Below are 17816 nucleotides of genomic sequence, written 5' to 3'. Positions count from 1 at the left end.
CTCCATTCATTTATCTCAATCCAAACCAATCTACACTCTTAAAAAGTCCCATACAATGAAGTGGTATGAGTTTTTTATACTTTGAGGTAGGGCTGTGCGATATGACCAAAAGCTAATATCCCGATATAAGACATGTATCGTCGTTATCGTCCCGATAATGATATAAATCACGAAAATTTAACATTTTCTGTAAATTCTGTGAATCTCGGGCAGCTCGACTTGCATGAAGTGTTTCCAGCTGGGCGTCGAGTACCTGGAGTCGAATGTTTTAACCGATGCATGAAACATGATTACACGGCGTGCTGCGGGTGAAGCTTGTTCTAACGTTTGAATCTAAGATTTATTTTTTAGCACCTGACGGCTCTTTTTTTTTGCTTATCATCCGTAAACTCTCTACATACTCTTTCACGTGATTCAGTTTATTTTGAAGTCTCAACGGGATCTTGAGCTTTATTGTGAAAGGTTTATGTGGAAAATAAACAAGCAGACACGCAGTGGCATAAAAACAGGCACTTGTCTGTCCATAGTGTGGTTATATTAACTATAAGAGAAAGAGAGAACGTTAACTAATATAGCCACTACAGTGACCATCAAAATGATGAAAAAAATATTGCCGTAAACAGTTTATTTTGCGACACCACAAAACAAATTATAGCGTAAAATGAAACGATAGACGTTTTTATATTGTCATCCGATATATATCGTTATTTGAGCAGCCCCACTTTGAGGTGTGAAGCATGAGCTACGAAAATCTGAAGTAGCTTACAGCCAGCAGTCTTCCAACCCATGGCAACAAGGTCGCTTCCCCACTTGACAAACCCATTACAGCTCCTCTCTCTTTTCCACAAAGAAACTGGGCAACCAGCAGGAGTTGCACCTGAACTATGCTTCAGTGGGAAATCTACATTGTAACCTGATGTGCCCCTTCCATTGAAATGCAACTACAAGCCAGTCAACACAACAACTGGCCTGTTCAGCACCACCACAGCACTTCCTCTGCATTCCCGGCTACTTTTTTGGACACATCTTTTAAATTTATCAGACACATCTTTTTACATTTATTGTTTAAAGAAGTGGAAAAATTAGAGGGACAAACGCTTGCAGTCACCAGTGCTACCTCTCAGCTTCCCAGTAGATAAACGTATGATATCAATTTGAAAATCTTAAATGCCAGGTCAGCCAGGAATGCTGTAAGTCTTTAAACTTAAAAAAAAGTGATAAATCTACCTTTCTAGGGAGACGCATGTTAGGTTACGGTGTAGACTAAGGTGTAGGGTTTCAGGGGGGTAGCTAAAGTAACTACACATTGCATCAACACAGTTCACAATTACTGTGGTCTGATCATCTCATAATTCACATTTGTCAAATACAACAACTGTGCTGAGAATTTGGCATTTGAAAGTAAAGTGAGAGCTCAGAGAGAAGGATAGCTGCTCCCACTCTTGCTGTAGCTCACCGACCTCTACCTGAAAGTAACGGGTCTGAATTAAAACTCCAAACTCTGAAAGAGTCAATTAGAAGTGTTGCATAAAACCAAGGGTATGCAGACAGGTCCAAAAAAAAAAAAAAAAAAAAAAAAAAAAAAAAAAAAAAAAAAAAAAAAAACGAGTGATGTGATGTTTTTGTTGAAACTCAGCTGTTCATGGAGCGTACGTAAGAGACATTATGTATGTAAACTAAAGTCTTTTAAAAGCCAATTAATGTATTCTTTTTTCTCCAATTCAGCTTCAACATTTTTACAAAATGCTGCCTTCTGTGAGGTCAAGCACACTAGCGCAGTCTGACCGTTAAATGTAAACACTCTAATGTGGTGTAGACGTTAATGAAGAAACCTAAAGGGCAAAACAAAGACTCCAAAATAACAAAAAACTGAACATTACTCAAGCATTCATGCAACATTATTCATAATACTCAGTGACCAGTCTGAATGATTTAAATCTCTAGGAGTGTACACACACACACGCCCTTTAAAAAGATCAAATTTGTTGACCAATTATTTCATTGGTTAATCAAGTGGCAAATATGTGATAATTAACATGCTGCCATTAATCTCTTCAAAGCAATTAGTGAAACATTTAAGTGGGCTTGCAAATGATGTCCTTAATTATCCTGCAGTATCCAAATGTTGGCACGCTGAGAAAAAAAATTACACTGAAGTCAATCTGTACAATGAAGAACCGACACTCATGCTGAGTTTAGACAGCCACACATCTGTGTGTGTCTCTATAGGTAATGTGATAATACCATACAACAAGCATATCTGACTAAGGATGCAGGCAATCCTTTTTCCTCTGAGTAGGCTGCACTCTAGTGGGCAAAGCCGAAAATATCCAACAGCTGCTGATAAAAAGGCTAATTTAGGATCATTTCTCACTACTTAAGGCTGTGCAAACGCACAAACCCACACCCCATTAATAACATTCATTCACTCTAGGACAATGAAAACAGACACAGAAAAGTTACAACTTCCTGTCTCCAACACAGGGACATAGGACTTCCTGTTTTGAACAAGGAGTCAAAAGCATGAATAACTGATCAAGAGTTAACCACGCCCTTCAACAGTTAACAGACCCTTACATCAACACCTACTGGTGTTACACGTTTCTACGCAGCTTTACAAGACAAAACAGCACACCAGCAGCTGATTTGTTCATGAACAAACAGGTTTGAGGTATAAGCTTAATCGGTTACTTAAGTTTTATAAATACTTTTATTACAGTTTTCCCATGTCTTGATGGAAATGAATAAATCATTTAAAACTAATAATCCCCATACAGAACTCATTTAAACAACTGGCAAGATAATCACCTCTAACTAAAATCATCTCCAAATTACAAGAAAAGATGAGGCGTTAGTCATGTTACAAGAGGTTAGCTAAATGGATCAATATACGTCTAATTCAACAGACTGCATGGACAAATGTATCAGGACAACTTTAGGGCGTCCATTTTTTTTTTAAACTGGTTTCATGAAAACAAACATCATCATCATCACGTAAGAAAAGTAGCATATAGCTCTTATTTTAATCTCAAGATTTTGTTGCAGATGAGAGATTAAACTTTGGTGTTTTAGGCAATGTTAGTTTTAGTCAAATATTGGGTGTGAAAATAAACAGTGAGTCTGGCCTCATAAAATAGTGACCTATATTACTGTAACACCAAGTTTATCATATTTGATTCACGACGTTTTGAGACCAATGATCATTTTGGGACAATGATAAATTGCCCCCAAATGCTGGATTTAGCAACACTGATTCAAATTCAAACTAATCTGTCAGAAGGTTCAATAAACACTTCAGCTTCAAAAACTCTCATGGTTCAGCCTTTACAGGGTTTAACATATTAGAGAGTCCCGTTAAATAACTTCCCTTCTTTAATGTGAAAAATGAGAGCATTTATTTAAAGATCCAATTGAATCCTTTCTGCTACACTTTCACTCGTGTTTTATTGGACCTGTGTGACTATCCACAGATACGCACAAAGCCAATTACCAGCAGTGGGTCCCGATTTAAAATGTCACAGCCATTTAAACTTTCTGCATTTCTGAAATGTGCATTAGCAGCAATTTTTACCATCCCTGGCCATCCCTCATCATCATTGTGAGAATGCTCTTCTCTGAAGTAGGCAAAAGGCTGTTCTGAATTATTTACAGAGAACGAGTGGGTGAGAGGTGTGGGACTGATTAGGGAGAGACATACAGGATAGTGAAATCTCAGTCCTTCAGTCTGCTTAGGAAGCAGTTTTGCATTTAAATTTAAAGAACCTTTTCAGAAAATGACAGCAGTGTACCTCCTACAGATATTCAGCCGCATAAGGTCAGCTTTTGACGGGAGGCTATTCTTTAATATGCTCAACATAAAAGGCAAAAACTCCTCCTAGCAGGCAAACGCACAGCTCAGTGACTGTTCTACCATCAGAAATAACGATACATCTTTCTTCTGTAGAAATATTTGTCATTTCAGAGTCAAGTTCCTCCTTGATAACAATTCCATCATTCATGAAAAGAGGAAGAGTGTCACATTATTGCACCCATGCACTGATATTTATACAATAAGCCATCTCGTTACCATCACTCAGGCAATCACCACATATTAAATATGCATATGCTTGTTTTATTGTTTTTGTAAAGGTCACCATAGCAAGCATTCACGTCTGGAACAAAAAGCACCAAGTGGCAATACAAACGACAAAGTTAAACTTGAAAGAAAATCCAATCCCAGACCATCAACCTGAATTATTCAAACTCCCTATCAAATGTCCTTTATCCGGTCCATGAGAGCAGAGCAACAGTTTTAGGAGGAAAGACAACGTTAACATTTGGACATTTGAGTGCCAATCCACACTTTAAAAATGCAGCAGTGAGCCAAGCAAGCCTCAGCTATGTGCTATCACTTTACCTTTAATTCACCAGCGCGTGCATAGGATGAATAATTCATGCCTTGCACCACACTCTTGGCTTTATGGAAGAGTCACCCGTACAGCTCAACGCAGAAAACACATTCACATTAACTGGGAGCAATGTGCTAAACACTTTTTTTTTTATTAAGTAAAAAAGGTCACACTTGAATGGAGATCAAGGTAAAAAATGATCAATATTTGCATATCTAAAGTATTGTTTACTATGACTCAAAAAAGGAGGTCTCACAAAAAATACATTTTTCTGATCATCTGACAAGTTTGCCAATGCTGTTTCTTTTGATTGGGAAAGTTTCCGATAGCCAGAAAGGTTTGACGTGCCGAGCAAACATCAAGTTACTCTGAATTTAAAGATTTTTTATATGAAAGTTAGAGCAGGGCGATATGGCCAAAAACATTTATCACGATATATATTTGAAAATTTGCGATAACGATATAACTGACGATATAATTGATGCGAGACAAAATACAACTCCACAACATTACTAGCGCAAAAAGACAACCTTCCATTTATTTTCACTTAAACAAGAAGCTGGTTTTTATGTACATTAAAGCTTTATAAAAATGTAACAGTGCAAATGCAAATTCCTTGCTGAAAGTTTAACCAAAAGGCATTTCCAGTAGAAATGGGCTGACATATCCTGAGCATAACCATGTATAATATCCACTGAAGTTAAAAAGAGGTGCTTTGCAACATTAAACTGCAGTGTGCAGTACGTATTTTTCGGACCATAAAGTGCACGGGATTATAAGGCACATTAAGCGAAACAAAGCAGTCAGATAAATCAAACTTTATTAAACTCATTCTTCTTGCTTCCTCCACTTCTGTACCATTGATTCATTAATGTTGAATTCTCTGGCAGCGGCTCTATTCCCATGTTGTTGCAGTATACTAATGACTAACCTCGTATTGTGGACGGATTATCTCAGTTGTTCTCCTGACTGAAGATTGGTCCTTTTACAGCATCCTGCCATGCGATTGCATTTGTCTCTAACCATGAGGAACCTTAACGTTAACTTTTATAAGTGGAAAAGTGTTAGTGTTCGTCCTCCAGCTTCACTGTTTATGTTATGCTAACATAGCTGTGTCGCTAGCGATCACGTAGCACATCATTATATACCAGCTAGCCCAACTTCAGTAACCCTACAAACGTCACTGCTGTTTAGTTTCCTGTCTTCATTTATGTTGGAAGTGATAGCAGAGCTGTACATTTGATTTTTTTCAGAAATCTCTCAGTCAGAACATGCTATATCATGCTTAGGTAACTAGCGAAACTAGCGAGCTAACTTCCGCTAGCTTCCTGCTAGCTTCTAACTCCGTTAAATGTAATACATTTTGTTTTCATGGATGCCTGGAAGTTAAACTTCATAGTTACACCTGGTAAAGCAGCAATGCTGATCGTTTTATTAAAGATGAAAGAATTTAGACAGTTTTTAACTCTTAGTGATGCTGCAGTGTTCGTTTGACCTGAAATGTACGGAGTTTAGGACCCAGATTACTCCCAGATTTAAGAGCATCTTAGTCCGACAAATACGACTATAACGACGGCCGCTTGCATGTTCTGCAAAAAAATGTGCTTTGTTGTGTATCTGACGGACAAACACCAAACCAGTTCCACATCACGGAAGTTGCACCATTTTTACAAACCAATTCTGGTTCATCTGTTTCACTCAACAATCGGCCATGTGCGTATGAAAACAAAGGCACTGCGCATGCGCGTTTTACTCATATTCTATCGCGATATTTCATTTTCCTATCGTTGCCTAACATTATACCGGTATTACCGTGAACGGTATAATATGGCCCAGCCCTAATGAAAGTTTAAGTTATAATACTTGATCATTTAAAAACCAGAAAACGCTGACCACCAGATGCTTGGCCTCGGGGACCCTCCACGGGCCGGGCTCCAGGGCGGTGCCCCGGTAACCCCATCCCAGGCAAGGGGAACTGTTCCCTTGATCGTGCACTCACGGGAGTCTTCTGAATGGCTTTTTGTCTGGTCCCTCACCCAGGACCAATTTGTCATGGGAGACCCTACCAGGGGGCAAAAGCCCACGGACAACATAGCCCCTAGGATCCCTGAGACACACAAACCCCTCCACCATGATAAGGTAACAATTCGCGGAGGGCCCTTGTGTCCAGGGGTCTTGTTCTAGAGTGATGGGAGAATGTAGCAGGAGATCAACAGAGGGATTAGTGCAGCGGCTGCAGTGATGCGGACGCTGTACCGGTCCATCGTGGTGAAGAGAGCAGAGTGTAAAAGCGAAGCTCTCAATTTCACGAGCTGTGGGTAGTGACCAAAAGAACGAGATTGCGGATAGAAGCGGCGAAAATGAACTTCCTCCAAAGGGTAGCTGGCCTCTCCCTTAGAGAGAGGGTGAGAAGTTCAGCTACCCGGGAAGGGCTCAGTGTAGAGCTGCTGCTCCTCCACATTGAAAGGAGCCAGTTGAGGGGATTCAGGCATTTGATAAGGATGCCACCTGGGCACCTCCTAGGTGAGGTGTTCCGGGCATATCCCCACTGGGAAGCGGCCCTGAGGCAGACCCAGGACACGCTGGAGAAATTAAATCTCTCGGCTGGCCTGGGAACACCTTGGTGTTCCCCCGGACAAGCTGGAGGAGATGGAGGTCTGGGCTTCTCTGCTTAGGCTGCTGCCCCCACGACCCGGCCTCAGATAAGCGGAAGAAAAGGGATGGATGGATAGCAAATGCAATATAACGGCAGATTTATTTTCCCCTTTCAAACACAAGAAACAATTTGATTTCTCTAAGATTAGTTATGCATGGAAAAAGGTTTTGTTTTATTGTCAACAAAAGTCAATGCACAATAAGTGGTGGATTAGCCATTTAAGCTCCGTGCAACTGTTCACATAGCTGGTTCTTGTGTTTGTGGCCTTTCAAACATGCACTGTCAATAGGGAAGTTGCAAAGTGCCCTTTGATTAACACCACCACCATCTATGCTATAGGGGGAGAATATGCAAATATCAGAATTTGCATAGTTCCCTTTGCCTATCAATTATCATTCCCTCGGTGATCACCTCCAGCCCCCTTCGAACACAAAGTCCTCAGTAATGCTAATCGCTGCTGCACCTGCGCTAATCACAATCTTCCATATGTAGTTTTTCCTGTGCTTGTGGGTTTCTTTCTTCAATATGTAAGAATAGAACAGAACAAATGTTACCCGCCTATATTGCTGCCTCAGCACATACACTGCCTAAGGTACCAAAGAAAAATACTGGTGGAAGCCAGTGATACTGCTTAGTTTCCTAGCCTAGTAGCTACCCCTATGGTATCAATTTCAAAGTCCTTCATCGCCTTGTTCTCAAGTTTTTGCATTTACAAGATTTAGAAAAAACCTGACCTCTGTCCCAGCTTCAAACTCATCCGAGATTTTAGTAGATACAACAATGGTATCAAATTGAAACTACTCCTATGCTTAGGAGTTATTCCATTCACAGACTTGTTTGACGTCCCTTCCCATCAGCCTTTTACAGCTGAAGGGTAAAAACTGATTACTGTGTATTTTGGTAACAAATGGTAGCATTAATATTGGTTCAGAACTTATAAGCAGACAGACTGAGCAATTTGACTTGTTAACTTGAGCTCTGACCAACTGTAACTTGGACATTTTCACTACCTCAAATATATGTTTAAATATAACACATACATTTTATAATTGAATTTAAATTTTGAGCACTTAAGGTAGAGATGTGACAGTATTCACATCATATCCATAAAGTCTCTTATAGATTCAAAAAGAGAGCCATCTCTAAATCTCAACATTATCCAAGCTTGTAGTCAATAATTTATCCTTCATATTTTCAAATCATTAAATTGTGTTTCCTATAGGCTGAGAACTTATTTATGGTATTTGATAACACCGTGAAGTAGGAATGAACTCACTTGATAACAGACACTTTCATGGGAAATCTGTTGCTAGGAAACAACTGGGCTCAAGCTTACATCCCATCAGCTGCCGACAACAACAAACAGCATAAACTTGAGCCCATTTATAATGTTTGTGGATGTGATTTGCAGCATTTCTGAAAATAAGAAACTGCAAAATGGTCTATACATAAGCAGAGAGGCGACCATAGGCACAGCAGATTTCATAATGTGCTTGTTTATGTTGTTCAGTTTGTCAATGCTGTAACACGCGGCACACGCCATAATTCAGCATTACATATATTTCTGTAACAGTAATTTGTTTTGTTTCTCCTTTGTTACACATCTGCAGTAATGTGTGTTTCTATATGTTGATACAAAAAAAAAATTGCATATCAAGATTCAGATTTACTAGAACACACACACACACACACACACTTCTTGTCTCCCCCCCCCCCAAAAAAAAAAAAAAACAAACAAAAAAAATAAAAAACAAAAAACACACACACACACACACACACTATGCAGTACACATTTAACCAAGCAGCATTTACTTACAGTTCTCTCTGTGTCTCTTAGTTTAGGCCACAACTGGTCTTCTACCCCTCCAAATCTGACTCCAAGAGCTGATTCTTTCTGTGGACAAAGAGTGAGCAGTCAGTACAGCAATCTGAGGGATTACAGAGTTCACAAGCTACGGGGCTGTCTGGAATATGAGAGGAGAAAACAAGAGTAGTGAGGTAAGAATGATGGGATTTCAATTTCTCCTGCAAACCCCAGACAAAGCACGACAACTCTTCAACAAGGTTTGCCAAAGAACAATTCAACCACCTGGCACAACATACAACACCTGCATCAGCATGTACCGGTGAGTCACCATCATAGATGCGTCAGTTCTTCCCGTCTCGTCTGATGGGAAGTGAACAGAGCTTCTGGCAGCTCCCACAAAAACATGTTACTTTAAAGCTGAACTGAAATTAAAAATGTCTTAGATGTATTGATGCTACAATTACATGGCATGTTTTTTGCCCCCTCATTTCAAAAAGAAGCTAAAAATATTTTGGGGGGAAACTGCATCTTGGTTTGAAGCCTGTGGTTGGGTGTTTCCTTTGGCCAACATCTGAGAACCAGCATTACCGACACAATCTCTACATGGCACATGTTAGCAAAGTAGCAGCAACAGCTGTTGCTTCAGCCTTCCATCTGTGTGCACACAAGATGAGCTCAGCCACAATACTGACTGTAGGTCACCTGCAGCTTTGCAGTAATCAGAGTACTACAGTCACTGTAGTTGTACATTAAGAAAAGAAGAATAGATTTAGTTTTAGGTTAAAGAGTGAGTAAAATGTTAGTCATTACCTGACTAAATTAATCTGATGAAATAAAACAAAGAGGTAACTGATCCTTCAGACAACTTTTAAAGGAGGCAGCTTAAACGCCTACTGCCCAGACAAGTTGGTCAGCCTCTTTGATGAATGGTAACTGACTTTTTCCTTCCGCTTAGGACCTGCTATGGCAATATCACGGGTCCTAAAAAGACAGACTTTAACTTTAATATTTCATACTGCCCCAGAAATAACACTGCACCATAATAAGTGTTCATAAAGTATATAGGGTAGGGGAGCTTAGCTCTAGGCACAGGTTTGAGGATAGCAAGTAATCACATGGTCAAAACTTAAGTCAGCAAGTATTCTTGCAACCCAAGTACTCAAGACATTACACCATGAGTCAAAGTATGACATGGGGAGAGGGTTGGGCAACAGGATGATTGTGTCAGCTATCAAAATTTAATTTAATTTGTTTAACAAGCCAAAACGAAACAAGAGAGGCGTTTCAATCTGAGAAATTGTTCCTGCTACACTCCCCAGCACACTCCCAGGCTGAGAGCGAAAATGATAGTTCATGTAAATAAAACGAGATATTGACACTGAGTTGTGGGAAATGAACAGCTGCCAAGAGAGGGTTTCCAGCTGTTTGACACTTGATAACTGTGAGACAGAAAGGTTGCAGAGAGACCAGCTTCACGATTCAGGAATCTCACAGCCTTTATCTGTAATGACGTGCAGCATCGAAGTTGCACAGAAGGAAATCATTCACCGTGTAATCATGTCACAGACAGCTACTGTTGGACCTGTTCAGATATGAGAGGTTTTGAGCAACAAAATTCCTATAAATATCAATTTTACACAAAAAGTGATTTCTCCTTCAGGAAAGTGGATTTTGTGAGGAATGCTAAAGGAGAGAGGAGATAATGACATGTGCTCTCTCCCTCTCATGTTTGTTGCACATTACAAAGCAAAGTATGAATATCTGACTGTACGACTATTCTTTGTTTAAAGTGCTAATTTATGAATGATGAAAGTTTATTGCAGACAATGCACTTCTGTTTTTAAGCAGAGCAGCATTTGCAACCATTTATCCACTTTGTGACAGTCAGGAACTTCTGGTAAAGAGGGTCTTACTCTAGAAATCCCTTTGCGATGGTCTCAGTCGCCCATAGGTTGCATGGGAGACCCCAACTTGTGAATAAACATATGTCAACTGCTCATTGAGCTGTAGTAAAACATGGAAGTGCAACTCAAACTGGAAACACAGAACATTCACCTTCAAGGTTTAAAAGGTGCAACTTATTTTCGTGTTTGCAGACAGGTCAGTCGCTTCCATGCAAACTGTGGGCAACAGAAATTTCCCAGCAACCAGCTGGGAAATGGACTTCCCTAGACAGTCTCTAGGTCTGTGTTCAAAGGCATCACCCATACATGCACACAAACAAATAATCAAATATTGTTTAGGGTACAGTTGAGAAAACCACACTTGTAATTTTATTTGTGAGCCAACAAAGTTTGAATGCTCCGTCAAAGGCGCAGTCATGATCTGAACTTCAAAACAAATACCCATTAAATAATGTAAGGTGATCAGACAACAGTTAGTCTACTATTGACAAGAGTGAGGGTGAGTAACAATTTGCACAAAGGTCTGCTACTTCTGTGTAGCCCACGATACAGGTTGCATGTTAGCAAACTCTTGTATTCAGAAACAAATTAAGTTAACCTTTGACTCCATTTAAAAGGGAGTCAGTCCAGAGCTTTCTAGGAAACATTCTGAAAGTTTCTCAGAGTCAATTGAACACAGAGGTCATGGGTGCCTGCAACTTCAAGGCTGTCATACGCATCTAGATGCCAAAGAATATGAGCTCACATGTAAGAATGCAACTGCTGTGTTTCCTGGCCTTCATTCACTCTGACTAACTCTGGTCAAAGTTTGAGACAGACGCACGAGTTATGCAACAGTCTTAAATTGACCAAAACCTCTGAAATACTTCAAAAAATAAATAAATAAAAAGGAAAATGTCCTCACTGAAAATATAAGAAATCATGTTCCAAGTACTTCAATTTGTATGATATAAATTTAAAGGAAACATCACATCGTCAGTCTCTCTTACATGTTTATGAACTCCACAACTCCTTCATATTACAATGTTATGTTACAAATTAGGAAACGTTACAACCACAGCAGCTCCGCGTTCTTACACAAATTTAGATAACTGCATTAGAGGACTCTTCAGAACAGCCTTCCTTACTTTTGGATAATCTTCGTAAATTTATGCCACATCAGATTTTGGGAACAAAAACAAAAAACCCAAAAAAAAGTAGATTAAAAACAGCCAAAGTGGGAAAAAAGGAGGCTTAGTTTGTCAGGATGGGCACTTATGACAGTCTGAACTCTTGACTTCATTATGAAACACTGTTGAGACCAAGCAAGGAAATTTAATGAACAATCACTGCTCCACCTTTAAAATCTTAATATAACTTACAGAAATCAACCACCATTACCTGCATGTAACTACTGGCAAATCCAACTTCATACTGCAAACTTAATGCAACTCCTTCCACTCCAATCGATTTCATTTACTGATACTGTACAAAGTCTTCAGTGCACTGACAGGTGTTGAAGGAAAGTCTTTAATTCCTGTTGTGAACTTTGAGCCTAGTGTGATTAACATGTTCTCACACAGCAGCGTGCTACAGACGCACAGAGATTATTAATAAAACGGGTCTAATCTAGTCATACTGGTCCAGGCTTAAGACGTGAATCATTGTGTAGTTGTTCTGCATTTAGTTTCAGTTCCAAGCTTTGTGGTCTACACCAGAGCTTCATTTGGGATATTTATTTAGTGAATGAAAACCACAGATGATGTCTTAGTGAAAAGCAAAAAGGAAGGAGGTTAAAATAAAAAGGAAAAAAGTCAAACCTACGGGAGGATCTTTAACTTTGCCACATTTACTTCCTCAAACCACACTGGCTTTGGTTATGTGGCAACATATGACTGGCTTTGAACATGTAAGCTGAGATGGATACAGCTCTACTGAAGTCAGTGACAGCATCTGGAGCAGCTGCAAAGTAGCCACTAGTACAAAGAGAATAAAGACAGTTCATAAATCATGGCTGGAATGCAGCCTCATTTCCTATCTGACCCCACCTCCAACAGCAATAGTTTTTTTCCTTCAACTCTAGGAGCTCTCTACACCAAGTAGCTGAGACCTGAACATCCCAATCATGACTTGGCTTATAACTCTAATTGTCTGTAGTTTGCCCCACACAAAGAAACCCCATTCAGAGCAGATGCTGGAAAAAGCAGAACTAATGAGTGGGTAAGATCACGTATGTCTGACCTGACAGTTGATGCAGAGCTGATTAATGCTATAACAAAGATAGATGAGTCTGTATGAACCTCGATTTTGGAATTACAGTTTAGTATCTTGCCAGTGCTGCAGAGAAATTGGCCGGAAAGTGGCCATAGATCTTTCTGTAACAGTTAAAGCACTAAAAGCACTCCATGCTGTCAAGAAGAAATGTTTACTCAAGTATAAAATTAAATAAAAACATGCATTAGGATGAGTGCAATAGCTTCATTTGTAATTTGAACAATTAAAGTCAGTGTACAAATGCCACTTTTAAGATGGCACAGAGCACACTGGACAAAACCAACCAGGAGCTGTGCGTCTAAATCTGGCAGGCAGCAGAGAAGTTGCTGATTCACTCAGGAATGCTGGTTCCAGTCACACAGACCTAGAGACTGGTCAGCAATCATATGGCAACCAGTGGGGATCATGTTCTGTAACTGGTTGGTGAGCAGTTGCTGGTTGTTTCTTTCAGTCAATGGATGAAATCACAAAAAGGGTGCTGCACCACAAACCACCTTGCATTTGCTTTGGTTGACAGTTTACATGGAAGATGCCGATTTGTCTGCAAACACCAACTACTTTGAAGGTGAAGAGTGTCAGTTTCCCGTTTGACTTCACTTTTCTCCAAGTTTCACTAATAGCTCAGAAACACACAGTGCCCAGAGCATGTGGTACAACTGGTCTGTGGGCTACTCTTACTTAGTTCTTCACCGCAAATACTCATGGACAACCATAAACCAAGAGAGAGAGAACATATGCAATGCTACAACCTTTCCATTGAGTATCAAGAGCATATTCAAACATGAATAAGACACAATTCCCTAACTAAATTTGCTAGATTACCATTATAGGAGGAAACACCATTTTCATCCTCCAGTTCAACATTAAAAAATATTGGCTGTCGCCAGTGCTACCACTCAGCCTCCTAGTAGACACACGTATGGTATAAATTTGAGAATCCTAGGTGACTTTCTTCTTCAGTCATCGCATTTGGTCATTTTGCAAAAACTTGACTTCTGACCTCAAGATACAGATTGCTGAAATTTGAACACATCTAAGATTTTTAATAGATATACTCTTGTTATCAATTTAAAAATACTACGTCACCTCTTTACTGAGTTATCGTATTCAGAAACTTGTCCACGCTGCCTGCCAGCCTGCTAGGAGGGGTGGTGCCAATACCCCATCAGCTGTGGGGAGAAAAATAAAAAAATAAAAATCACAAAAGTGAATGGAATACAGCTTGTGTCATTCCAAGGTGCATTACATCAGTATTCACCCTGTACTGAGGAAAATGTGTTGCGGTAAGTTTACTCTGAATTTCTTTTTAGCTGTGGTTAGGTGGATGTCAGTCTATGTTACAGCAGCTATGTCAAGCTCAATTCCTTGAGGGTCAACTTTTTGATATGTCCATAGTCCAACATGAATTAAATGGCTAAACTGCCACCTCAGCATGCAGTCAAGTACTACAGAGTCTTGCTAATGACCTAATGATTTTATTCTGGTGTGTTGCGGTGAAGACGCGGTTAATAGTTTCAGGACACTGGGCGTCGAGGATTGGAGCGGTTTTCCTCCTGCCCCCAGTTTGATTAAACTAGAATCACATCATATTTTCGGCACTACATTGTAGTGAGACAAGTTTGTGGGTGTTGTGTCCGCAGCTTTGGCTGTCCTTTTAACCTCTTGCTGGTTAGCTAGCGTGAGCTATAAGCTAACAGCTAGCCTGGTTAATGAAGCTAGAGTTCCATGCACATGTAAAGACAGCTCATCTCTACTGCTTTAACTGTTAAATCGGAAGGCAATACTGCGGTTGACAGGGTTTATTATGTGAAACAGCAGCTTGTTTAGTTTAAACGTCCTGCGTTAGGAGGCTAGCTTCATCCGTCTCCCCTCCCTTGTGGTTGGAAGGGACAGGGTTTCATCTTTTGGCAGCCATGCAGACTGAGCTGTTTGCGTTCTCAGGACAGCCATGCAGAGATTAGTGGCTACATTGCAGCCCCAGTCACAGCTTTCATCACCGTCTTTCTCGTCTTTCCCCGGAGTAACAGCCAAACAGTGCGAGGAGGACCTATTGGCTAGCACTGCAATAGAACGTATGTGCAATAGAAATAAGAATATACGTTCTTATTTTAAACTTAATCTGGAATTCATTGCAAACTGTTTGCGTGGGATATGAATGATAAGATTGTTTTTCCAATAAGAGTTAGTAAAAACATCTCCAGTGTGATCAAATTTTCATGCCAAACATCTGCAGCTTGGGAGTCTATACAGCACTATGATGCCCAGACTTAATTCTTTTGAAAACCATACATCTTTCCACAGGTCTGAACTTCATCAGACGCCAACTAGGCACAGAGCTGGATGAGGCCAGCTATCTGATCAAGATGACTTCTTTAGATCCATGGGGTCAGGAAAGCCAGAAGCATTGGAGCTGGAGAGCTACCATTCATGTCCAATTGCTGGAGGTGTGGATCTATTGCATAGCTTTCCTCACATCAAGAAGCTGTCAATTAAAATCAATACAGTTCTTGCTGCATCTAGAGCTTGTGAAGGACTCTTTAGTCAGGCAGGACTCCTCGTTCACTGCTAAACAGTTACAGCTTCACAGCAAGAACCTTTAGAGCAAACTGCTGCTGAAGCGTAACCATCATTTTACTGAGTGAAGAAATGGCACGTTTTTGCTAAATATACAGAAAAAGATGCACAACCACACAATTTATGGTAAAAGTGAGCTGCCTTGTATATACACATATGTTGAAGTTGTGTCGTTCTAATGTTTTCTGAGGCTGCTGTACCATTTAGAGTAAAAGTGAATATAAGTATACAGTATATCTTGTCACTGGAAATGGTTTGCACTGTTCATATATTTATATTATTTACTGTATGTATTGGTTAAAAAAAGCTTTGTTGTGAAAAACTTAATCTGGAAATTAGAATTGTTGTGCCTTAATTTTTTTACATATGTTCTTTTTGGTCTATAAAGCTCTGAATGGTTTAGGACCAAAATACATCAGTGACCTCCTGACCCAGTATGAACCTTCCAGATCCCTCAGGTCACCTGGATCCGGTTTTTTAATCAGTTCCCAGAGTCAGAACCAGACATGGAGAAGATGCATTCAGCTTTTATGCTCCATATATCTGGAACAAACTCTCAGAACTATTGATTTTATCTACTGTTCCTTTCTTTTTTTTTTCATTTTAAATCATGCTTTTTATTTGTTTTTATTTTTTAGTGTCTCTGTACAGCACTTTGAACCACATTGTTGTTGAATTGTGCTATATAAATAAACTTGCCATTTTGAAAATACTACAGTGCATATTTATTCATTTGTTTGTCTAATAGCATTTATTTAAAAAAATAAATCAGACATTACAAATAGTTACTCGCTACTTGAGTAGTCTTTTCACCAACTACTTTTTTACTCCTACTTAAGTAACTTTTTGGACGACTACTTTTCACTTTTACTTGAGTAAAAATATTTTAAAGTAATGCTACTCTTGAGTAATTTTTGGATACTGGACCCACCTGTTACCCTGTAGATAAAAGTCATCCACCAACAAACTAGACAGAAAAGAAATGATCCTAGGTAAAACTTGGAAAAGACCACTTTTTTTTTTCTTAAGTGAATTTTGGTCAATTTCGATCCACAGCACAGTGTTACATTGACCTAAAATGATAGTTCAGCTTCAGCTGTATTGTAAATACTTAAGTGTAAATGAGCTTCCAATAGCTAAAAATAATGAGCAATCATTTAAACTTACAAACAGCAAGCATGTAAATGTCAGTGAGAGAACTGGCAGGTTATCAAGTTATTCCTGTGGTTATCATCGTATAATTTAAAGGATGAATTTAGAGGATGATCAATTTTCATGGAACCAAAAAGCATATGCCAGAGTAAAATGTCACAACAGCAGCAGAAGCTGCTGCTATTTCCCTGCACCACCTGCCCCTTTTGCTGTGAATGCAGATACAACCTTTAATTTACAGTAGATCTCATTAGAGGTTAGACTAGAATTTAAATGTATTCCTCTCTCCATCCTTCTCCCCACCAGTGCCATAATGTTACATGCTTTTCATATACTTGGTAGGATTTCATCTGGCTCCTGATTACATAAATGCATGCTTGTATAACAGTCTTGTATCTGCAAAGGCCATGTGTATCAGAGCAATCAACAAGCTGACAGAGATGTTCTTGGAGTGAGAGGTGTTTCATCCCAGAGGAAATCATGAGAAACCTGAACAGCACTGTGCCGCTACCATGGAAACATTGATAGGCCAACAGATGCCATGACTAAGTATTAGCATACACTAACACTGAGTGGTCAACCATATTCTTATATGTGCGGCGCTTTATATATTAGGGGTGCAACGATACACAAAATTCACGGTTCGGTTCAATACTTTGGTGTCACGGTTCGATATTTTTTTTCGATACAAAAAAAAATGTTCATGCCTTTTTAATTTGTCATTTATTAAAATTATAAATATATATTTTAACTCAAAAGTACAGTGTTTAAATTTAATGTTGCTGAAACAACAAAGTAATAAAAAAAATAAATCTGATGGAGAAATCACTCATCTTTGGAAAAGAGTTTATCACAGAGAAATGGCTCTTTCCAAAATAAAAGCTATACTATACGCTTCTTCTGGGCTATATTCTCAGCAGCATATTAAACATATCAGGTCCCCATAAGGAGAATCATGTGCTAACGGCTGTCTAAATGACTCGGGTAAAGTTTGTAGCATGCGTGCTTGTTGTTTTTGTCTGCTTCCACTTGTCTTTGCACTAGGATGATGTGCAGTCATATTCGTTGTGTGTCAGCGTAAA

General features: G+C 39.4%; 1 protein-coding gene across 1 annotated transcript in view; it reads right to left on the bottom strand.

Moving 5' to 3' along the window:
* fbxw7 (F-box and WD repeat domain containing 7) overlaps positions 1 to 17816 on the bottom strand; it is a 141283-nt gene that overhangs the window by 106111 nt on the left and 17356 nt on the right. The window contains exon 3 of the mRNA XM_085356878.1: positions 8861 to 8938. The gene's annotated coding sequence lies outside the window, so the exon portion shown is untranslated. The remainder of the gene's footprint in view (positions 1 to 8860; positions 8939 to 17816) is intronic.

The sequence above is a fragment of the Diplotaxodon limnothrissa genome, linkage group LG6 (genome assembly GCF_057381915.1).
Source record: "Diplotaxodon limnothrissa isolate DT_005_m linkage group LG6, D_limnothrissa_male_GT1.1, whole genome shotgun sequence".
Taxonomy (NCBI): Eukaryota; Metazoa; Chordata; class Actinopteri; order Cichliformes; family Cichlidae; genus Diplotaxodon; species Diplotaxodon limnothrissa.
This window is presented reverse-complemented; position numbering and strand designations above follow the sequence as displayed.